We start from the raw sequence: 24218 nt of genomic DNA, 5'->3' as shown, positions 1-24218 counted from the left end.
ACTAGTAAAACCAATTGGGATCACTGAATATACAAAAAAAAAAAAAAAGGCAGGGGCCATTCATTTATATTACACCTTCTATGGATGAGGCTTAAGCAGTTAGATGTCCCAGAATTTCATAGATTATTCCACACAAGTGTCTAAGTTCGACATCTGGTCTAGAGTGATCTGGTCTGGTCTCCTATTCTTGCTGCATCATAAAAACACCTGGTTGGCTGGAGAAGGGAACCTCAGAATCATACAAGGGTATCCTCCTGTGATCTCCTCTAGACTTGCTGAGTCAAATCATCAACAACAAGGACATGAGGACCTATGTTTTAATAGACATTCTTTGGTGATTTTGAGGACTGGACAAGTCCTCAGGATTAAATTATTAAAATGGAAACAGGGTGAGCTCAGGAGTCAGAGCTGGCTTCAATAAGAATGATAGACAATCCTGAATCACCCCTCACTGTGTGCCAGGCTCTGTTCCAAGCAATTTGCTACTACTCACTCATCAAATTTACTTCTCTTAACAATCCTATGAGCCCATTTTGCAGATGAGGAGAGTGAGCCAGGGAGAGAGGTTGAACACTTGCCCAAAGTCACACAGCCAATAAATAGTAACTAAACTAGACCTTCTAGTTACAAAAGTCTAAGCTTTTACTCATGATGTTGAACAGCTTCTGACATTCATCAGATTTGTGACTATAGTGAGAGCCTTTAAAAGTTTTGGACATCCAATTCTTCTTTTACACCCATTGCGTAGAAATTGAGTATCCAATGTGAACACGATTAGCATGTACTAATGATAATGATAGCTAAAAAACTGCTGAGAATAGCCAGAAATCTCTTGGTATTCTTACATCTTTCCTCACTTAATCCTTAATATAACTCCATGAGGTAGACACTATTAGACTCTAATTTTAAAGATCAGGAAACTGAGGCACAGAGCAGTCAATAGGTCCAAGGTTACACAGCTAGCGAGCAATAGAACTGGGTTAGTAGGTGTCTAGTGACAGCAAAAAAGCTATAGACATTGTTGCAGCAACTTTTAAAGTGCCAGCTCCACAGAGGCTAGGGCCCCCTGATTCTCACTGTTCTTCCCACGTTACACTTTCTGAAAATTCTGAAAGTGACACCGTAACCCTTTAACTCTCAGCCCGCACCTGCGTGCAGTGATAGGTTGCCCTGCTATTTGCTCCTCTGCTTTCATCTCCCACTTTCCACACCTAGTTTAACTTTAAATCAAAAGAGTAAGTATGACTCTTGTTGGTGGAAGGTGGTTGCATGAGCTTAAAAATTAGCCATTGCAGCTGGATTTGGACTTGGAGGAAGTCCAGATCCTGCAGGCAGCAGACACCAGCAATGCCTGCTTGCGTTTGCATCATTTTGTGAAATGTGAAATCACTCCCTTCACACCAACAGCAGAGATATTCTTAGTGTGTGGATTTTGTTTTTTAAGAGGAGGCGGGGTATGTGCTTTGTTTGCAACTGGAGCTGTGCAGTGACCCCAGAGTCAGATCATACCTCCTGCATTTCTCCCCCAGCTGCTCACCAAGGAGCTGGGGTATGGAGCCACAGCTTCAGATCGGAAGTCAGGAGACCCAGACCCCTGAACTGAGGCGACCACGACAGGTCTCTAGGCCCTTAATGGTCAGTTTCACCATCTGAAAAATGAGTGATTTGGACTCCGTTGTTTCCTGAGGCATATTCATGGCTGGAGAGAAGGCCTGGACTCATCTTACATCACAAAAGCACTTATGTGCCCAACATTATGTGTGCTTTTAATTTTCATTATCGTTGGTATGTTACTATTTCAAAAATATGGTTCTGAATGTACAAAGAGCTAAAAAGTGGCCTTGCACATGTGTTAAATTATATATATATAACGTATATTTATGTTAAGTGCACAAAGTATATTTTATAATATGATGCTTTGTGCATTTAATTGAGATTTTCATTGAAATGACCCTGTCAAAGGCTATAATGAGAACATTTGTTTGTACTCAGGTTCCCAGCATCGAATAATATGTTGCTCTATTTATCTTATAATAAATTGTTACTACCCCTCAATAGATTAATCATTAATGAGAACTTTACTAGGAATTAAATTCCTTAACAAATGATTTTTACCTTTTTCTTATGAGTTAATTTTCTACATGTGTTTGAAAGATGGTTATGGCTTTTGTCCCTCTGGAGGAATTTGATGATTAAGGGTAATTTTACAAAGTAAAAGGCAAGATGAGTCTAACCCAGAAAAAGCTCAGGCTTACTATGTGTGCTGATAATCTTTAAGGAGATCAATCAAGTTCTAATTTCATTCTTATCTTTTTAGACATTTTCTTTCTTTTCATGCCAAGTTCCTGATGAAGATGGTGTCGAAGAGTCACGGTGTATGTTGATTTCCATGCACGGGTATCTTTGAGGTTTAAAATCTTGTACAACATGCCCCACCCCCCACCAAAAAAACCCTAAATCAAGCTGCCCTTGCATGTGCCTCAGGGATTTATTAAAGAGGCAGCCATCTAAAAATAATGTGATAAAAGTTCCACATCTAATCTTCTGAGAAGCAGATAATGCTTTAGCTTTTTAGAACTTTAGACTCTAACCTTTTGTACTGATCCTTTTTATGTAACAAAGGTGGGAAAAGATGGAGGCAGACAGTGCCTTAAAGGAGGGGGGTAAAGAAATAGAAGTGGGATCACTTTTGTCAGGAGAATGAGCTTTCCCTTTGTTAAAATGGTCTCTCCAGATTTGAAAAGCGAGGGAAACACTTGCTTAAGTGTATACACCTTCAAAAGACTCACTGAAAGGTAATCTTGGCAGGAGTGCCCCTGTAACCACAAGGCAGGCTGATGGCACTTCAGCCTTTGGTCTGTTGGTGCTCAGTGATGGCATATGAGTCAGGATTCAGAGAAGCAGAACTCTAGATCAGATATACACATAGATAGATGGATGGATGGATGGATGGATGGATGGATGGATGGATGGAAGGATGGATGGAGGGATGGATGGAAGGATGGATGGAGGGATGGAGGGATGGATGGAAGGATGGATGGAGGGATAGATGGAAGGATGGATGGATGGATGCATGGATGGATGGATGGATGGATGCATGGATAGATATGGGTTTAGTACAGATTTGGTTGTACCTAATTGTGGGCACTGAACACGTAGCCTCTCTAAGGCTGTTGTCTTCATTTCTGATACTGGTGCTAGTATCTGCTGGACTGGAGGTTGCGGTTGGCAGGGGACACTAATACCCAGTGTGCAGCAGTGAGGACAAGCTGGACACACAAGAATGGACAGAAGCTCACATCAACTCTTGTTTCTTCAGATCATAATGAGCAGGGTGTCCTCCAGAAGCTGTACCTTTCATCACAGAATGGAACACACACCTGACCCAGGAGTGGGAGACACTGAAAGGGGAACCAGGGGAAGTGGGTCATTAATAGACCCAGACACTGCCTCAGGCAAATAAGGAGAGTTAGCAGGTGGGCGACAACAGGAGTATGCCACAAAAGTGCTGGGGCTTCACTTCACCCTGTGGATCTCACAGAAGAATCTCCCAGACCACACACCTCCAGGAAGGAGGACTCAGAGAGGATGCAGTTCAGCCTGGCCATGTTGACACACACAAAGCTACTGCAGATAACAGGCTGCCCTATCTTTGCACCGGAAATATATCAAGAAGTTCAAACATGTGAACCAAATTGAGATAAGGCATAAATCTTCAACATAAGTCTATTGTGCTTTCTCCAACTTTAAAAATAGTACAACTACTCAGCTCACTCAATTAGAAGAATAAAACATAAAACAAATTCCGTATGAATTATATCATAGCATAGTATCACTTCTGAGCTTAAGTTATTCAATAGGGGCACCGTTTACTTAGACACAGATGCTCTCTCACTTACGATGGTACCACTTATGATTTGTCAACTTTACGATGGTGCAAAAGCAATACTCATTCAGTAGAAATGGCACTTGGAATTTGGAATTTGGATCTCTCCCCAGGCTAGTGATATGTGGTCTAATCCTCTCTTGTGATGTTGGGCAGCTGCGGTTTCGGTCAGCCAAGTGATCATGAGGGTCGACAACAAACACATTGGTAAACACCCTCCCCATACAGTCACTCTGTCTCCCTTTCAATATGGTATTCAGTAGATTACAGGAGATACTCATCACGTTAATATCAATAGGGTTTGTGTTAGATGATTCTGCCCAACTGTAGGCTAATGAAAGTGTTCTGAGCATGGAGAAGGTAGGCTAGGTAAAGCTATGATGATCGGTAGGTGAGGGGTATTAAATGCATTTTCGATTTAAGGTATTTTCAACTTTTGATGGGTTTATGGAGAGGTAACCCCAGTTTAAGTCAAGGAAGATATGTACTCAGATTAAATGCCTTTTGAGTCCTCTTCCCACTGATTTGGGGAATTCTACTCTTTGTTTCTTGAGGACTCACTCCCAGGACCCAGCAGCTTTGGTGTGCTAATGGTGATAACAGGAAGGAAAATGAGACTCTGGTCTTCACTGTAAGTGCCTCTCTGTGTGTCATTGTTCCCCAGTGAGGAAGGGCAGCCATCTGGTATTAGATACAAAACAGATTATACAGAGGTCTTCCCCCACCCACATTCATGGCTCCTGTGTAACTGGGTTAGGAAGGGAACAAGTATAACTTGTATATTAGATGTCCTGATAGCAAAATTTAAAAGGTTGGTGTTTTGTCTGGGACACTAGCTCTAATCCCTCCGTTCATTATGGTTAGCACCCTTTTGGGGTTTGTGTTTTGTCTTCTGCCAGTGGGTCCTAGTCATTGTTCCTTCTGATATGGTTTAAGAACATAGAAACTCAAGGGGAAGAGATCTGGATCATTATCCTCTTTCCCTGGACTCCATATAGTTACTCCTTAAACTGTAAGGCAGGGAAAAAAGGATTTTTACTTATTTATTTTTTCTTTGGTCTATTGGTGTCTGATGATGGCATAACAGTCAGGATTCAGAGAAGCAGAACTCTAGATCAGATGTACACATGGATGGATGGATGGATGGATGATGGATGGATGGATAGATGATAGATAGATATGGTTTATCTATGATAGATAAATGGATGGTACTATCTCTAGAAATGGAAACGAGCAAGGACTTTGTAAGTGTCAATTTCTTACAAAAAGAAAGAAGAGAAAAGAAAAGAAAGGGAAAGAGAAAGAGAGAGATTAAAGTTCTATGTCACTGGGCATCATGCGTCAAATGATATCAGGGAAAAGAAAAGACATCACTTGAACAGTTTATTTTGTTAGTAATTCCATGTGAGCATGTTGTAGTTGAGGTTTACTGTAAGCAAGAACAACTGCAGTGGGAAGAAAATTATTCATCGCATGCAGGCTTTTCAAAATACCTCTTGGTTAGCACATATATAACATGCCCTCACCTATCATTATCAAATCTGGGCACTGCCAGAGATATCTAAATTTAACATGACAAATAACAGATGGAGAGAAACAGCACCCCACTTAGGCTCTCCTGGTGTGAACTGTGATTCATTGAGGGGAAATTAAGGGTCATAAACAAATTGGTAACACAGTACCAGGCTTTGCCAAAGATGGATGGATGGAGGGATGGAGGGATGGGTGGATGGTTGGATGGAAGGAAAAGAGGAAGGGAGGGAAGGAGGGAGGGTGGGAGGAAGACAGGAAGGAAGGCAGGGAGGCAGGAAGTTTGGTTATCAAAATCACCAGTGTGCTGTTATTAGGAATGACCTAAAATAATTTTGTAGGATTAGGATTCAGATGACATGGAGGAGGTAGACATCAAGAGAAGAAAACTGAAATAAGACTTTTCCTTGGAAAATTCTTACCCATTTGGGGGGCTATTAATAGGTATAGGATTAAAGTGGCCTTGGGGACTATACAGAAGAAAGGAAAAGCTGGTTTGTTATTCCAGATCTTTTTTTTTTTTTTAATTTGTCTATTCAATTGACAGAAAACCAGGAGATATGCTTACAAAAATTACTATAGTCTTCCCTCAGCACTTTCCAGAAAGTGTGGAGACTGCGGGGCAATCTTTTTTGCCTTTTAAGTTTTTCCTATTCTTGATCAAATCATATTTTGTAACAGTTCATAGCCAATTCTATTCTTTTCATTTTCCTTTGTTTCAGCAAAAAAAAAAAAAAAAAAGGATTTGTAGTAACTTAATATCTTGAAAATTAGCTCAGAAACTGTTGCTATAACTCAGAAGCACTTATTATACTTTTTTAGCAGTTTAATTCAACACTATTGGGACCACTGAAGGAGAATTCTCCCTGCACTTTCAAATATAATGTGGTACTGTGTTTGTATCACCACTGGCAATTCAAGAAGAGAAAATGATTCAAGCAAACGTTAACAGTGGTTTTAATATACTAGAAGCATAATTAAATGATTATGACTGTTATTCACACATATCTGTGGAAATTGCTTTGGAATTGTAAATTAAGAGGAATCATGCATGTTTCTCTTGTTTATTTAAGTAAAACTGATATAACTGATAAATCATAGCTCTTCAAATTATAATTCCTCAGTAATCTCTGAGTATTGAGACCGTGATAATCTGCATCATAATGATTAGGAGATATAGTAATTTTATTAAGTTTGGGGAAATCAATAGTCAGAGTGATTCACCAGTGTGAATGAGAGAAAAATCTGATCAAAATCATGACTATGGCTAGTTTCTCACGATGAGTCCAGAAATCTGGAACAAAAAGAAAGTGGTTGGGGTTGGGAGAAGATGTCCCACCTTCATCCCCCAACTTACCAACTTTAGTGTGAAGGGATTTGTTTAATTTCTTTATATTTGCCACTAGAAACTGGACATGGTATGGAGCATATTTGTTTATGAATGTTTGTGCAGTCTGAAAGTACACAAAATCCATTCATTTAACAAATTCAATCAATATTTATTAAGAACTTACTTTGTAACAGGTATTATACAGAAGAATACAAGGAAGGTGGGATGTCCACCCTCACGGTATTCACACGTCTAATGGTAACGACAGGCATGCAATTGATCAGGTGCAGTGTTCTGTAGAATATGGTCCGTGAAGATGGACAACCAGGCAGCATCACAGTATCACTGAGGAAGGGCATCTCACCCAGGTCAGGGGTGCAAGAGCTATTTCTAGGAGGAAGGAATATCTACGCCGAGACCTTCAAGAAGAAGAGGAGGTAGAGAGTATGGAAAGCATGTTCCAGAAAAAAAGGAATGGCCAGAGATAAGATAAAGCTTTATGCATTGGAAGAAGTGAAAGAATTTTATGGCCAGAACTTACGTGGTGAAGGTGGGAGATGCTGAAGAATTAGACCAGTGAGGTATACTGTGGTCAGACCACCAAAAACCTGATAAGTCCTGTAATGGAATTTGGGCTTTATCGAGGGGTTTAAGCAATAACAACAAAACAACAACTAACACCTATATAGTTCTTAAATATCATGCTTTTCCTATATTAACTCATTCAGTCTCCTAACAACTGCATGAGATAGGTATAATTTTTATTCCCATTTTATGGAAAAGCTGACGTACAGAGAGGTTAACTAACTTCAAGGTTATGAATGACAGACCCAGGATCAAGCCCAAGTAGTCTGGCTCCATAGTCCCCACCATAAACCCTAAACCATACCAGGAACAAAGGAGTGGCATGCTCAAATTTTCATTTTTGAATACTCCCTTGCTTTATAACATGGAGCTTGGCTGGGAGGATTGGGCAAGTTAAAAAAAAAAAATAGAAACCCCTTTAGAAAGCTGGTGGATTGATTCCTGAAGATAGATGCCAGAGACTGTACATTCATGGCAAAAGCAATGGGGAAATGATAAATATTTGAGAAATACACAGGATGTAAAGACACTGGGTCTTGGTGATTAATTGTCTGCGTGGAAGGAGAAGTAGTCAGATGTGGTGCTCTGGTATCTGGTTGGCCACATGATGGCTGATGGTGCCCTTCACCGAAAAGAGAAACATGGAGTGTGAAATTGGTCCTTCCTTCCTCCCTCTCCTCTCCCATCCCTCCCCTTCCCCGCCCTTCCTTCTCTTGCCTCCCTGCTTCCCTATTGTCTTTTTTTATTCTTTCTTTACCAAATTTGTAACATTTATTTTGCAGAGAGGCAATGGAGTTCATTTCTGGACTTGTTGAATTCTAGACACTAATAACGTTTCTATATGCAAAAGAAATGGTTGGAGTCAGGGAATGGAGCACCAGGAAGACAAATGGGCTGGGGTTGGGTTTTGGAAACAAGCAATATGTACATAATAACATAGTCCATGCACATGAGTGAGGTCACCGAGGAAAAGCAGATAGAGAGACGTAGGGACTACACTGGAATCTTAATGTCCAACAACCCAAATGTGAAAAACTAGAGTTTAATGTTGAATTCCACTATTAACAACTTCTATTTTATCAATAGGATATTTCGACTCATAGAATGGAAGCTAAGAAGACAAAGTTGTGATGAAAAGAATCCTAGGGTTAACTAGATTTAACCATTTGGGCTCCTTGGTGTACATTTTGTTCTCTTTTCCATGTTTAAGAATAATATTCTGTGAGGAAGAATAAAAGGTCAATAGGTTAATACTGAATAATTCCCAAGCTTGTGAGAGAATAGGAATCAAGTGCAATTGTTAAAATATTTTAAATGGCAGAATATATAAACACAGGACATGGGTCAAAATGATATAAGTTCAAATCCTAATTTCACCTCTTAGCGTCTGAGTGACTTTGTGCAAATGGTATCACCCACTGAGTCACAATTGTCTGGACTGAGTAGGTGGTACCTATTCTCAGTCCCAATGCAGGATAAATGAGGTAATGTTTGTGAAATGCTCAATGATTAATGATTGCTGTTTTTCTTTTCTTTCCTTTCTAATTAATTAATTAATTAATTGATATTAGTGCTCTTGCTTTTTATTAATTCTGCCTTTTCTGTTATTTCAAAAGAAGAATTTTCCTGTCATCATTTGGGGAACGGAAAGAAAAAACAGGGGTCCATCTTCTCAGGAATTCCATAAAGAGTTGCTTAGGGTCATAATCTGAACGCAGGAAACTGATCAACTCAGAAGTACTTGACTTTATAAAGAAAAACATCATCTTTGTCATTTTTGATGTTGAATCCAGGGAAAACAATGGCTAATTCCTTTTGGTAAGAAGACAACTTAAGGGAAAGGGCCACACAGTGGCTAAGATCTTCATGTAGCAAACAATACCTTCTATGAGTTTAGACTTAGGAATAGACGTTTCAGTAGGGGGTGGGGGAAGACACTAGGGCTTCTACATACTATCTTTCTATGTTTCAATTTTGAGTATTAAATGTACTTATTTATTTCAGTTTCAAGAGGGTGACACAAAGGATTTTGGCACCATAAAGGAGTTTTCGCCATAATGATATGGCAGTTGTTAACAGTGTCTTCGAGAGTAGAAACACAGACTCTACTGGTCTTATAAACTTAACTTCTGTTTTCTAAGAAGTTGAGAACACATCCCTTCATTGTGTGCCCACAAGCCTTGGAAAACGGCAATCTATGCATATTTAAATCCTCCTAAATTTGATGAGCTCATTTAGCTTGAACTAGCCACTTAGATGTATAAGTGGGTCCTGAGAACCAGTCTAAGTCACAAACTCAGTGTCTGCGCAGCCTAGTGGTTAAGGGTGCCAGTTTCCTCATTTGCAAAATGGCAGGGGTTGGGGGTGTGGCTAATACTGTAAATCCACAAGGTTACTGGGCATGGAAGCACTGAAATTATCAGCTGAACTTACTGTGATTATTTTAAATACACGTTAATAAAAAACATATTTTGGCACATTTAAGGGTAAACTTACATTATTGTGAAAAATCACTTAGATGAAAGAACACTTTCTCATATATATATATATATATATATATATATATATATATATATCTGAGTAAATACTTATTTAAAAATCTGTGTTAGGTCTATTAACATTTCTATTAAATCCATCATTCTAGCAATATGTACATTTAGCTTTTCCCAGAGAACATAGTAATGTAGAATAAATGCAACAAACACCCATAACGGGCTGCTGGCTATTTTTTTTAATCTTTTTTTTTTTAATCTTTTTTTTTTCATTTTATTTTATTTTATTTCTTTTCAGTGTTCCAAAATTCATTGCTTATCCGCTCTACTTTTATACCAAAGACAAAGGGAATAATAACTAACCTCAGGTGTGAACTTTGGCCTTTTAACAGAATATATGAGTTCTAAAGACATCTGAAATCCAGGAGTAACTATAAAATGTTTTAGTATATGTGCTGCCGAAGCGAGCACGGTAACTATAAAATGTTAACATAACTCACATCCTGTGTATGGACAATGGTATTGAATTTTAGGATAGTCCATAAAATGTCTTATTTGGAATTAAATAATAATGTCTTAAGTATAGTACTTTTCTATCCATTTTCAGATACAAATTTACAAGGGTGAAATACACAAATTCTTCATGTGTAATTGTAAGAGGTTCTGAACCCAATTCCAACACGTTGTGTGAGGAGGTTTTCCCCCACCTCCAACAATTATTTGAACACCAGCTGGGTGTCCTTCAACTCAATTCAATTCAATTCTAACACTACCTCCCAGAGGTAGCATTAAATTCCCTCAGGTTAAGGACTCAGTCTTGCAAAACTGACTCTCCCTTCGGAGACTAGTTTCAAGTCCAGGTTATCACTTATGTTTCTGACCAGCCAGCTATAGATCAGATGTTCTAATGATCTTCACCTTGGGTTTGATTACTTTCCTAGAGCAGCTCATGGAACTCAGAGAAACATTTTACTCACTATGTTACCAGTTTATAATAAAAGAATATAACCCAGGAAAGCCAGATGAAAGAGATAGGTAAGGCAAAGTAAAGGGAAAGGTCACAGAGCTTCTAAGCCCTCTCCATGCCTGCCACTCTCGCCAAATCTCCCAAGTGTTCACCAACACAGAAACCCTCTGACCCTGGTCCTTTTGAGTTTTTATGGAGGCTTCCTTGAGTAGGCATGATTGATTAACTCATTGGTCATTGATGGCTGATCAACGTCTATTTACAGAGGTCTGGAGGTAGGACTGAAAGTTCCAACCCTCTAGTCACAGAATTAGTTCCCCTGGCAACCAGCTTCTGTTCTCGACTACAGTCCAAAGCCATCATTAACATAACAAGAGACACCTTTATTGCTCTCACCGCTCTGGACACTCCCCAGGGTTTTAGGAGCTCTGTGCCAGAACCCATACAAAGACCAAATATGTATTTCTCACAATAACTAACACACCGTAACTTCAGAAAGATTTCACAAATGCATATACATTGTAATGCATATCTCTTTAGAGATACAGAATATTTTTGTGTTCAGAACATTTTTGTGCTCAAGGGAATTCCCTTGTGTTTTTCCTGCCCCTTCCTGACCACTAATTCAAAAGCAGCCCTTGTTGTAATTTTTTTATAAAATTGGACTAATTTTTCAACTATTCTAACACTTTATATACTGGAATTATCTAGTATAAATTCACTTTGATCTGGCATTTTTCATTCAACACTTAATTTGGGGGGATATACCCATGTTGTAACATATATTACTCTGCCCCTTTTATTGCTAAGTGGTATCCATTGAATGGATAAACCACTTTTAAAAAATGCTACTCATGGAATTCATGTTAATTTTCCTTAATAATGTCTAATGAACAACAGTCAAATTTATCACATTTTTGCTTGTATGCGTAGTGTTTCTGTGTCCTAAGAAATCTTTGCCCAACCTAAGGTCATAAAGATATTTTCTTAGGGGGCACCTGGGTGGCTCAGTGGGTTAAGCCTCTGCCTTCGGCTCAGGTCATGATCTCAGGGTCCTGGGATCGAGCCCCACATCAGGCTCTCTGCTCAGCAAGGAGTCTGCTTCCCTTCCTCTCTCTTTGCCTGCCTCTCTGCCTACTTGTGATATCTCTCTCTGTCAAATAAATAAATAAAATTTTTAAAAAAAGATATATTCTTATGCTTTATTTTAAAAATGTTACAGTTTTAGCTCCTATATTTAGGTCTAAGTTTATCTTGAGTTAAATTTTTTGCTGGGAGTGAAGAAGGCATCAAGATTCATCTTTTGTTTCATATGTATCTCCAATTGTTCCAGCATCATTGCTGAATAGACTTCCTTTTCCCCATTGAAATGTTTTGGTAACTGCAAAAATAATTGATTGATTATACACATGTGTGTCTACTTCTGGATTCTGTATTTCATGTCATTTATTTTTGTGCCAATGCCACACTAGCTTGATTAGTGTAGAATTATGGTAAGTCTTAAAATCAGGTATGGGAAAGTCTTTGTTATTATTTTTTTAAAGATTTCATTTGTTTGAGAGAGAGAGAGAGAGTGCACACGCAAGCGTCTCCTCCCCCAACTCCCCACCCTAGCAAGCATGAGTGATGGAAGGGCTCAAAGACAAGTAGACCCTCAGACTCCCTGCTGAGTATATGAGACTGACGCGCTACCTACTGTGCTAACGAGGCACCTCCTGCTGAGTATAGAACCCCATGCAGGGTCTCCAAACAGGGGCTGAAGGATGAAGAGGGGCCCCATCCCAGGACCCTGAGATCATGACCAGAGCCAAAGTCAGATGCTTAACCAACTGAGCAGCCCAGGTGCCCCTGCTATTTTTTTTTTTTAATATTGCTTTTGCCTTAGTTAACGTCTAAATCTTCTGCATTTCTACATAAATCTATAGAATCTGTCAAATTAACAACCACAAAAATTGTCACTGAAATTATGACTAGGATTGCATTGATTCTATAAATTTGACAGTTAAAAATACAGACTTATAAAACATAGTTCTATTTACTTAGATTCTCTTAATTTTATTCTCAGTAATACTGTGTGATTTCAGTAGGGCAGCCTTACACATCTTTCATAAAATTTATCACTAACAATCTTATGGTATTTAAAAACTACCATATTTGTTAAAATATTATATTTAAAAAACTGGTATTTAAAGAATAAATTCCAATTTTGGGCAAGAATATAGAAATACAATTTCTTTCCATATATTGACATTGGCTCTTGCAATCTTGTTGAATCCCCTTATTAGATTTAGTAGTCTTAGAAAAATCTACATAAACAATTATATACTCTGTAAATAAAAATACTTTGGGGCACCTGGGTGGCTCAATCAGTTAAGTGTCTTACTTTAGTTCAGGTCATGATCTCGGAGTCCTGGGATCAAGCCCTGCCTCTGGCCTCACACTCAGAGGGAAGTCTGCTTCTCCCTCTGCCTGTACCCCCACTTTTGCATGCCCTCTCTCTCTCTCTCTCCCTCAAATAAATAAAATCCTTTTTAAAAGATACTTTTACTTATTTATTTTAATGCTTATAGCTTTTCTTTTATTAATGTTTTTCATGTATCATATGTATGCTTACTGATTTTTGTGTTATCACAGTTGCTGGTGCTTCTGGTACCATGTTGAATAAAATCAGGTATTCCTGATCTTAAGGAAAACTTTTGTCTTTCATGACAGATCTTCAAGAGATATCTTTCACATATAACGATACCTGTGTGCTTTTCATAGATTCCCATCAGATTTTACAGATTAAGAAAGTCTCTGATTTTGTTCTATGCTTTTCTTCATCAGTTGTGATGATTATATGATTTTTCCTTTTTCTGTGAATGGTTGAATTGAATTGAAGTCCTCAAATATTTTATCCCGCTGTATGGTTCTATTTGGTGGGGAAGGGGAGATAAGTCACTCATTATTCTGTTATGGTTGAGTTGGAAATCTGTTACCCACTCATCTGTGCAGAATATGTTTATGATTTAATTGGTGAACATTTAATAATAAAAATAACAATGATTGGGGCACCTGGATGGCTCAGTCGGTTGAGTATCCAACTCTTGATTTTGGCTCAGGTCACGATCTCAGGGTCCTGGGATCCAGCCCTGTACAGGGCTCCATGCTCAGCAGAGAGTCTGCATGAGAATTTTCTCTCTCTCATTTCTCTCTGCCCCTCTCCCTTACTGTCTCTAAAGTAAGTGAATCTTAAAAAAAAATAACAGTGACAACAATGGTGGAATCAACAAATAATGCATGGTGGCATACTTACTATGTGTTGTACACATTCTCTCATGCAACAGAAACAGCAGCCCCACAAGGGAAGTCTTTGTGGAGATGTATGTGAACCCCGAGATTTCATTCAGCATAAGTCACGTCTCAAGGAAACATAGCTTGGAAAAGGAATAGTCTGAATTTGAATTATCTTATTCCCAGAACATACTTGTTTCAACACTAGATAATACTATTATTATCTGCATCACCAAGTTTCTTTTAATGGATACCTACTATGTGTAAGACATTGTTGAGATATGGACTTTCTTTCCAAAGATATCTTTGAACTGCTGCTATGTCTACCTCACTCTGGGTACATTAATTCTCCTTGTAGACAGATTGTGTATCAAAATGTCTGCCCAAATTCTGAGTTTGACAGTACAACCTTCATTTTTCATTTCTAGGCCTTGGCTTGTAGATAACATGAAATATGCATGGATACTTTACACAACTCAGCCATGGCTCTATAGAAATGCATTCTACCAAAAATATATCACCTCACTCAAATAGATACAATATCTACACACAACAAGCTACAGCCTCCCTTTTACCAAGTCTTCTCATCCACAGAATGTTCAAATTTGATGCAAAAAATAATGGTTTAATTCAAAGAGCCTTTAAGAGATTGTCATCTATTGAGAATAAATGTGACAGAACACATCATATCTGGGCTACAGATCATTGGAAATCAGCAGGTAAATGGTTCAGCTGAGTAACTCATCAATTACATACTGTGCATCTGCTTTTTTAAAAATTAATTTAATAAGTATTTATTAATGGTCTACTATGTGCAAAACACTTGGCCCAGCACTGGAAAAACAAAACAAAACAAAACAAAACAGTGATGAACATTAAATATGGTTCCTATCATCCTCCAAAGAACCTAGATTTGCAAGTACCATTTGCAAAGATCTTTGCCATGATAGATTGTATAGGTTGAGGATGACGGTGGGAGTTTATAAAAATCACTAACATTTAATGTGTTTGTTAGGTTTGAGGCTAGGAAATAATGGCATATCTTAGGCATTTCTTATTTTAGAGACTGGGAGACTGAAGCCTAAATGTAAGTTGCCCAAGGCCACGCTCCATGACATGATAGGGCTGAGGTTACTCCCTGGTCCTTGGATTCCAGATCCTTTGCTCTTAACCACTGTGGTTTACAAACTCCACTGATGATGTATGCTAGATCCATGCAGGCAACTGAATTGTTTGAAAAATTATGACAATGTGTAAGGTTAAATCTCCCTAGAAAGGAGTCCTTTCCTTGGAATCTTGATTTCTCCCCCCTCTCCTTAAGCTCTCTTATTTTCCTTTTCTTTACCTGAAAATCATCCAAATGCCTTTCACTGCATGAAGAATTATTTCAAACCAATGTCAAGTGTGACCCACCCCACCCTAGGTATTCCATAATCTGACTCCTCACTAACTCTGAATTAACTGCATGCTAGCCTACCATGTGCTCCCTGGTCTAAGTCACTGGGGACTTCTATTCATCCTCCAAAGTCCCAAGCTCTCCCCCCACCGATACTAGCTGTTTCTCTGCCCACTACAAATGGCTTCCTGATATTAGCATTGTTGGTTTCTCCTCACCAGGTCTCCACTCAGAGGTCACTTCTTCCAAGGATTAGGACTTCAACACATTCTTTTTGGGGAACATAGTGCAACCCATAACATACTCATTCCTACTAGCCCTATCTTACATAGGAGAAAACAGAGAATGGAGTAGAGTAATTTGCTTGAAATTACAAAGTCAGCAGATGGGGCAGTCTAAATCCCAATCCTGTGTATTTCACTGAAGAGTCTGCTCTCCCACAGTGAGGCTCACAACTTTTGTAGAAAGCGCATGAAATTGTAGGAAGTGGAGGGAACACACAGCCCAAAACATCCGAAGACAGATCATAGACCTGTGGCAGTTCTCAGTGGGAGCACTAACCCCCTCTAGGGAGCACTTGAGAAGATGTATGTAGTTCCTGGTTATAATGGCTGGGTGTTTTGGGGGGGGTCATGGAGAAACAGAACAAATGGGTAAAAATTGCTGGGGCCCAATGTCTCAATGTGTGTCTATGGCCTGTGTACAATTACTTTTGCTGAGAATGGATGCTTCTGCCACTGGTGATAGGGGCCAAAGGTACACAAAGCTCTGATAATGTTTGGAACATTTCTCCTTAACAGAGCATTGTCAAACCCAAGATACCAGTTGCAGCCCTGTTGGTAGGTGGTCCTTACACCTCTCATCTCCATGGGATCAGCATCTTTGATGCCTTCTACCTGCACTCGCTTTTTCTCTTTGTGCCCTTACTCAAAGTATTTGCCTCTTCTCCCCACACTGGCATCCTCTTTCCCCTCCTCCTTTTATCTGAGTCTACTTATCCTTGATAACTCAACTGAAGTCCCATCTTCTCCAGTGTACTAATTCTTGGAGACCTCTTCTCCACGAAGTCCTGAAGCAGTGTTCACAGCACACAGTTTAACATCTCATTATATATTGTTTCATTTTGTTTTGATGGTATTGTGTGTCTAGGTCTTATTTCCCCAATTAGATTCTGAACTTTTCCCTGGGTCTCCATGGTACCCAGGACAGTACAGGGCACACAGATAGTGATTTTTAGAAACAGGCAATATCCAGAGCAACGTTCTTAGAGAACAGTTTATTCTCCTTAGGTCAGACACCTAGTGTGTTTAAGTTTTTAGAAATCTCGTTATGCAGAATTTAGAATTAGAAAGGAATTTTCTGTGGTGTGTTTGGCCTACTCTGCTCTTTACTATGTCATCTGTACACCAACAACAAAACTTGTATTATAAAAATATTGCACATAATGAAGTATAATTAAGCATAAGAAGAAAATGAAAATAGTCTGCGATCCTGTCATCTTGTATAGCCACGATTTTTGCATATACTTCAAGATATCTATTTTTTCATACCAGAGAATGGGAATAAATGAGGCAAACCTTGTAACTGGCTTTTTTCACTTAATATTTCATGAGCACCCAACCACATTATAAACATATTGAAACTCTCACTTTGAAACAGCTGGATAATATTCTCATTTATGAATGGAGCATCATTTGTGTTGGATGTTTCAATAATTCATTCATTTCACAAATATTTACTGATTTCTTACTATATAGCAGACACTATTGTTCGAGTGAGGAAGCATTTCCAGTCCATGCTCCTTGTCAAGACTATGTCAGTGATTCTCAGGGTGATCTGACCTCCAGGAGTGATGTGTCCCCCAACAGACATTTGGCAATGTCTGGAAAGGTTTTTGTTTTGTTTTCTGTTTTGTTTTGTGTTTGTTTTGTTTTTGTTTTTTTGTTTTGTTTGTTTTGTTTTGTTTTTGTTTTTTTGCTGTCACAGTTTACCAAGAGGCAGGGTAGGGTTGATAACTAGTGGGTAGAGGCCAGGGATGCTCCTAATGTCCTCCAAGGTCTAGGACAGACTCCCAAGACAAAAAAGTATCTGGTCCACAATAGCAATAGTGCCAAAGTTTAGAAACATGGCTCCCCTTTGAGGTAACATACTTCTAGTCAAAACAAACACAATCATAATTTACTCTCTCTGTGTAGAAGCCTTAATATGCTTAGCCACTTTGCTAAGAACTCTGTTCCCCTTTGCTGCTTTTTACCAAGAATTGAGGTCCAGAGGCTGCCGGTTACAATCTATTCGTTGGTCAAAAGTAAGAATATTAAATAATAGCATTTCAGGCACCAAAGAGTAACTTAGGGAAAGTGACTGAGCAAAGGGATAGACGAGGACCCCAGTTATCTTAGTGTTCATCATTTGATTTACATCCAGCACCCCAGGTAATGATGACCCTCATAGTGCGGGTGTTGTTTGAAAACTGTAGTGGGCTAAGTGTAGTTTCATTACAGGAAAACTAACTTGAGACCTCTTTCTCCTTATTGCTGTGACTTTTTAAAAATTTCCTTCAGAAAAAGAGTGAGTATTGACCTGAATGCAAAAAAATCAATGTTTTAAATTTTTCTTTTTTTTTTTTTTTTTATGAAGGAAGGTTATTTCACATACGCTTTGAAAATACATTTTGTTTGACCTAGAAAGGGAATGGATAATTTACAGAGGACATAGTGAAAATTGAGCAGGTGGCTGTGAGCTACATATATGGTGCCAGAAGTGAACCATTTATTAATGTATGGCTTGGTAGGCATATGTACCCAAATCTCATGGCAAATCTCACCCATCCTTTTTGGAAGGAAGAGAGGGAGAGTAGGAAGAAAGCATCAACGCGACCAAAACAAAATTGTATTACAATCTCTTAAACTTACGCTTTGAGGAATTAATCATTTTTATTTATTTTGCTGTGGTCATTTTATAGTGGTCATTTCTTAAATTGGATTTATTGGTTTTAAAACATTTTATCCTACATGATTTAGACGTGCGAATTGTTAAAAGGTGGCTATTATGAACACAGGAGGTCATGACCGAAATGTATTAATGGGCAATATTTGGGGGTGAGAGCAGTTGCTATATTATGCTCTTTTGTATTAAATAAAGCAGATTTTTAAAAATATTTTATTTATTGGGGTGCCTGGTAGCTCAGTGAGTTAAGCCTCTGCCTTCGGCTCAGGTCACGGTCTCTGTCAAATAAATAAATAAAATCTTTTTTTTAAAGATTTTATTTACTTATTTGACAGACAGAGATCACAAGTAGGCAGAGAGGCAGGCAGAGAGAGGAAGGGAAGCAGGCTCCCTGCTGAGCAGAGAGCCTGATGCGGGGCTCGATCCCAGGACCCTGAGACCGTGACCTGAGCAGAAGGCAGAGGCTTAACCCACTGAGCCACCCAGGTGCCCAAATAAAGCAGATTTTAAAATGGTGAATGATGCCCCTTCATTATGGGTTTGAATACAGAGGATCATAAACTTACTTGTAAACAACCAATTCACATATTTCATAGGGTAGAATAGTCAAGTAATATCCTCTGTTTTCCACTTTACTTTGTGTATAAAATATGATGGAGTTCTTATATGAAACATAAAACAATAGATTCTTTCTGATTCTTTAAACCTGAAAACTTCAGTGTGTGAAACAGAAATTCCTAGTACTATCTAATATCTAATATTAGATATCTAATTAGATATCTAATAAATAATATTATCCTAATATCTCCTATGTGAGATCATTTCTATTGTTTCCTAGAAAACTAGAAATATTTATTTGGTCCATTTTATAACTAAAAGAACAGCATATATTTATCCTCCCAAATATCCTCCCAACTTGATATGTTGCTTGGTGTGATGTCGTATGAACTAAGCAAGTTGTTTATATTCTATAAAACTCATTTTTTCCAAATGTGCAAGGAAAGAAAATAGGAAAGATAAGATCAATTTCTCAAGCTTATTGTAAGTTTATAATAAACTAGACAAAAATAGAATGGCTTAGCACAGACTGGTATACAGACAGCTGGTACAGAGATGTTAATGACTCTCTTTCTTTAAAAAAAAGTAACAGGTTGTTTGAATTAAAGCTACATATATTAAGATTAATAAATCTTGGAAACACTATGTTGAGTCAAGGGCAAGGACAAGGAGAGGGTGTAATTGGAGAGGACAACATAAGGTGATTTAATCCCTGCGGGTAATGAGGTGGGATGGTAGAATCCTCAATACTATTGCATTATTCTTTATAATTTGTTGCATGACTTCATTAAAAAATATAATAGAATATAAAACTGAGCCTATTCCCTATTTAGTGATCATCAGAAAATGGTTAATATTGGCCATATACTCCATGGCTCCTTTCACTTCATCTATCCCCCAATGAGCAAAATTTGAGCTCAGTGCAGTATTTCTGTAGGACAGTGGATGGAAGCTTGGAATATGACTCATCTACTGTTCCCTGTGTATATTGAACTCAGTAATTTTTATACGCAATAAAATGGTTTTCTTTGTTGACTGCCGTTATAAGGTCCTTTTTCTCCTGTGCAAATCTCTGAAGCCAGGTGTTTATCTATGTTTATGTTTTGTAGCTCCCCACAAAAGCTCATGTCAAACAAGAGAAATATTATGTATTTTTAATATAGCTAGCAAGAATAGTGAGATTTAATGTTATTCCACAATAGCTGATGGGATGTTCCTGGGATTCCAAGTCCATAAGTTACCTCCAATTTGCCTATGCCTGAAACCTTTACTGGGCTATGTTTATGAGTTTCAGAAAGGTCTGTTTTAGGTTTGCCATGGTCCTGAGTTAAAAAAGCAAGATTTTTGCATTATCTAAGTTTAATGCTCACATTAAAAGAAAAGTCTCATTTCAAGTTAGTATTTTTAATCTCTTTTTTTTTTTTCGAAACAAGTCCTCAAATAAATACTTGACTGACTGACAGTTAGTAGGTGTTACCTTCTAATTTGAAATGAATTTTAACTTAACCTTCACATTGTTGAACAGAAGTGTTACTATTCACTCAATAATTAGACTTAATTGGTCTGAGATTTAAATGAGGCCTTGACACCAAACATTCAAACTGTGTATATTTCACAATTTTAAATGGACTCCTGAGACCACAGCTACTAGATACATTTTATCAGCTTGTGGTATACTTCTGTTAGCAAGGAAATGTAAAGGTCCAGTTGCTGATATTTGAAAACCAAAATCAAAATGAAGTAAAAACAATGGGTTTTATGATTTCTGGACTGCATACGATACTGTTTTTTTTTTAATAGCAGAGATTGACTATACTGTTTTCTTATCTTTTAATTGGCATAATCATTAAATATCTACCAATCAATATGACACCAAAACACAAGCAGCAAAAGCAAAATTAGACAAGTGGGATTCGATTAAACTGAAAAGTGTCTGCGCAGCAAAGGAAACAATCAACAGAATGAAAAGGGAACTTGCAGAATAAGAGAAGATATTTGCAAACCATATATTAGATAAAGGATTAATATCCAAAACATGTAAGGAAACTCCTACAACTCAAGAGCAAAAAAGTTAAATAACCCTTAAGAAATGGGCAAAGAGTTTAAATAGATATTTCTCCAAAGGAGAAATAGAAATGGCCAACAGGTATATGAAAAGATGTTCCGTGTAACTAATCACTGGAGAAGTGCTGATCAAAGCCACAACAAGAGGTCATTTTACTTATGTTAGAATGGGAGTTTTCAAAGCAAAACAAAACGAAATCAAACACAACCCTTATTGGTGAGGATGTGGAGAATTTGGAACCCCTGTGCGCTATTGCTCGGAATGCAAACTGGCGTAGCCACTGTGGAAAACTGTGTGGAGGTGCCCCCCAAAATTATAAAATAGAATTAGCATATGAACCAGTAATCCTGTTTTGGGCATATACCCAAAATACCCTGAAATCAGGATCTAGAAGAAACCTATGCACTCTGATGGTCATTGCAGCTGTTATTCAGGATAGCCAAGATACAGACACAACCTAATGTTCATTGGCAGATAAACAGATGAAGAAAATGTGATATATACACAAGTAAAATATTATTCAGTCTTAAAAACAAAGGAAACCATGATAAGAAGGATGAACTTGGAAGATATTTTGCTAAGTGAAATAAGCCAGACAGAGAAAAACAAATACTATATGAGTCTACTTATATGAGGTCTTTAAAAATGTTATGCTATAGAGGGGTCTGGGGGGCTTAGTCGTTTAATATCTGCTTTTGGTTCAGGTCATGATCCCAGGATCCTGGGATCGAGCCCAGCTTCAGGCTCCCTGCTCAGCGGGGAGCCTGCTTCTCTCTCTCCTACACCCACTGCTTGTGTTCCCTCTCTTGCTGTCTCTCTCTCTTTGTCAAATAAATAAATAAAATCTTATAAAAAAATAAAATAAAATAAAATAGTCATGCTTTTAGAAACAGATAATAAAATGGTGGTTACCAGAGTTAAGGGAAGAGTGAAATGGGGAGTTGCTGTTCAAAGGACATCAAATCTCAGTCACACAAGATGAATAAATTCTCGAGATCTGCTATACAACGTTGTGCCTATAGTAACAATACTTTATCGTGTGCTTAAAAATGTGTTAAGAGGGTAGATCTCATGTTAAGTGTTATTATCACAATAAAATATTTCAAAAGTATATCTGCCAATCATAATATCTACCATTAAACATGTCCCATATTTCAAATGTTCTGTCACACTTTTTACATGCATTAAAAATAAGCCTCACAGTATTTATTGAGATAAATTATTTGTTTCTATCTTAAAATAAGAGAGTGAATTCCAAGCATGATAAATGTTGCGTTTGATACACTTTTGCTCCCCTCACCCCAAAGATGAGTACATGGTCTATGCTGGGATCGTTGTAACATCTACAGGGATTGATTTTGTAATGATCACATGATCAAACTTGGACCAATCAAATGAACTCTCTGGTATTTTTCTGACTGAAACTGGCGAGGAAGACTTTTCTTCTATTAGGTCATAGAACTGGATATAAGTTGATCTCATGTAGACAGCAGCTATGTTTCCCACTATTCAAAGATAAAATCCAGCTTTGACAGAAGACATGAGAGAGGAATACCAAAGAACTCCTAATGACTTGAGAGTTTAGGCCTAATTATAATCAGAGTTTTAAATTCTGGCACAACTGACATTTTGGACCAAGTATTTCCTCATTGGGGAAGGGGACTCTCTTGTGCTAACATCTACACAGCATTAGATGCCAGAAGCACCCACTTTCCTGCAGTTGTGACAAGGATGTCATCTGACATTGTCAAAGTTCTCCCAGGGACTGGGATGAGGAGGGGCAAAATCATCTTCTGTTGAGAACTACTGAGGGATAACTAAGAATATCATCACCACTGTGCTGGTGAATTATCTGAGCTATGAAATCTCCATTTGCTTAAAGTAATCTGAATTTAATCTCTGTAAAATATAACCAAAGGAAACTTGACTAGTTTGAAAATGATCAGTAACCTGCACAAAGACATAGAAAGTCTTGGAGCACTTTGCTAAGTGCATGCCATAAGGAAAACAAAAGAATTTACATATTCGTATATATTGTCTGTGTACGTGTGTGTGTGCGTTTGTGTGTGTGTACACACATATACACATAAGAGGGACCCGCAGGTAAAGAGCTTTAAAAAGAAGTTTTCCATGTGAGTTAGTGAGATGCACTCCAGGCCTGGGGTGGAGAAGGACATGATGCACTGTGGGATCCGGGGCTGGGCGAACAGTGAGCAGCATAGAGGTGACCTTGAAGGAGCATTTGGAGGACACGATGAAGAACCCATCTATTGTTGGAGTCCTGTGCACAGATTCACAGGGACCTAATCTGGGTTGTTGTGGGACCCCATCAAGTGAAGTATGCTGTGGGGATACCAGCTGTAGCCCAGCAAGCTGCGGAACTAACCTCAGACCCCACTGACTTTCCTGTGGTGTCTGTAGAATCAGATAACGGGAATATTAGCAACCAGAAATACGATGGCATCACAGTGGCAGTACACAAAGAGGCCTCTTGATAGCTCACATCATTTCTCCAGCAGCCTGTCATAGGGGGTCGATCCTACCTGTACTAATTATCTTGTAGAACTATGAAAGTTCCAGAAGTGAAGCCATTTATCTAGTGTACATTGGGCACTTTTCTATTAATTATAAAGTAAGCTGCTTTTTGACACTCAATGGACTGACTTATTAAAATATTTGTAAGAAAGGCTCCTGTTTTGAAGCAGCAGGCTCAGGTCACTTTGTACACAGAATTTGATTATGTTCAACGAATCTGGTTGGAGGGGGAAAAGTAAAGTAAATTTTTCAGATTGTTGACCTATGAAACACGTTAATTGAGAGGTGCTTCTCAAAACAAACAAACAAACAAACAAACAAACCAAAAACATTCCCTATGTTTGGGAAATGATTGGTTGAACTAGTCAGCCTGCTTTCTTTTTATAAGAGGATACCTCAGAGACTCTAGTAAGATGGTGTGCTTTAATAATCTCCACCAGTTTCTCATGTTTCTTTGACAATGTTTTTAAATAGCCCCAGGTAGCATCTTTGAAGACTAACAGTCAGCAGAACTCAACATGGTAAGTGCAGTGGTCCACGATGTGAAAGGCAGGCCCCAGCAATGGAGGGATAAAGAATGACATGTTCTCCGACCATGGAGAAGCAGACATGTGCAAACTCATAGCCTCCTTTGCTGAGTAGGTTTATCTGCATT

General features: G+C 38.3%; 1 pseudogene; it reads left to right on the top strand.

Moving 5' to 3' along the window:
* The first annotated feature begins 1551 nt into the window (after positions 1-1551).
* LOC125109907 (ragulator complex protein LAMTOR5-like) lies at positions 1552-23523 on the top strand (annotated as a pseudogene).
* Positions 23524-24218: the final 695 nt, after the last annotated feature.

Source organism: Lutra lutra, chromosome 9 (assembly GCF_902655055.1).
Source record: "Lutra lutra chromosome 9, mLutLut1.2, whole genome shotgun sequence".
In the NCBI taxonomy this organism is placed as follows: Eukaryota; Metazoa; Chordata; class Mammalia; order Carnivora; family Mustelidae; genus Lutra; species Lutra lutra.
Note: the sequence above shows the minus strand (reverse complement) of the source record. Positions and strands in the feature narration are given on the sequence as shown.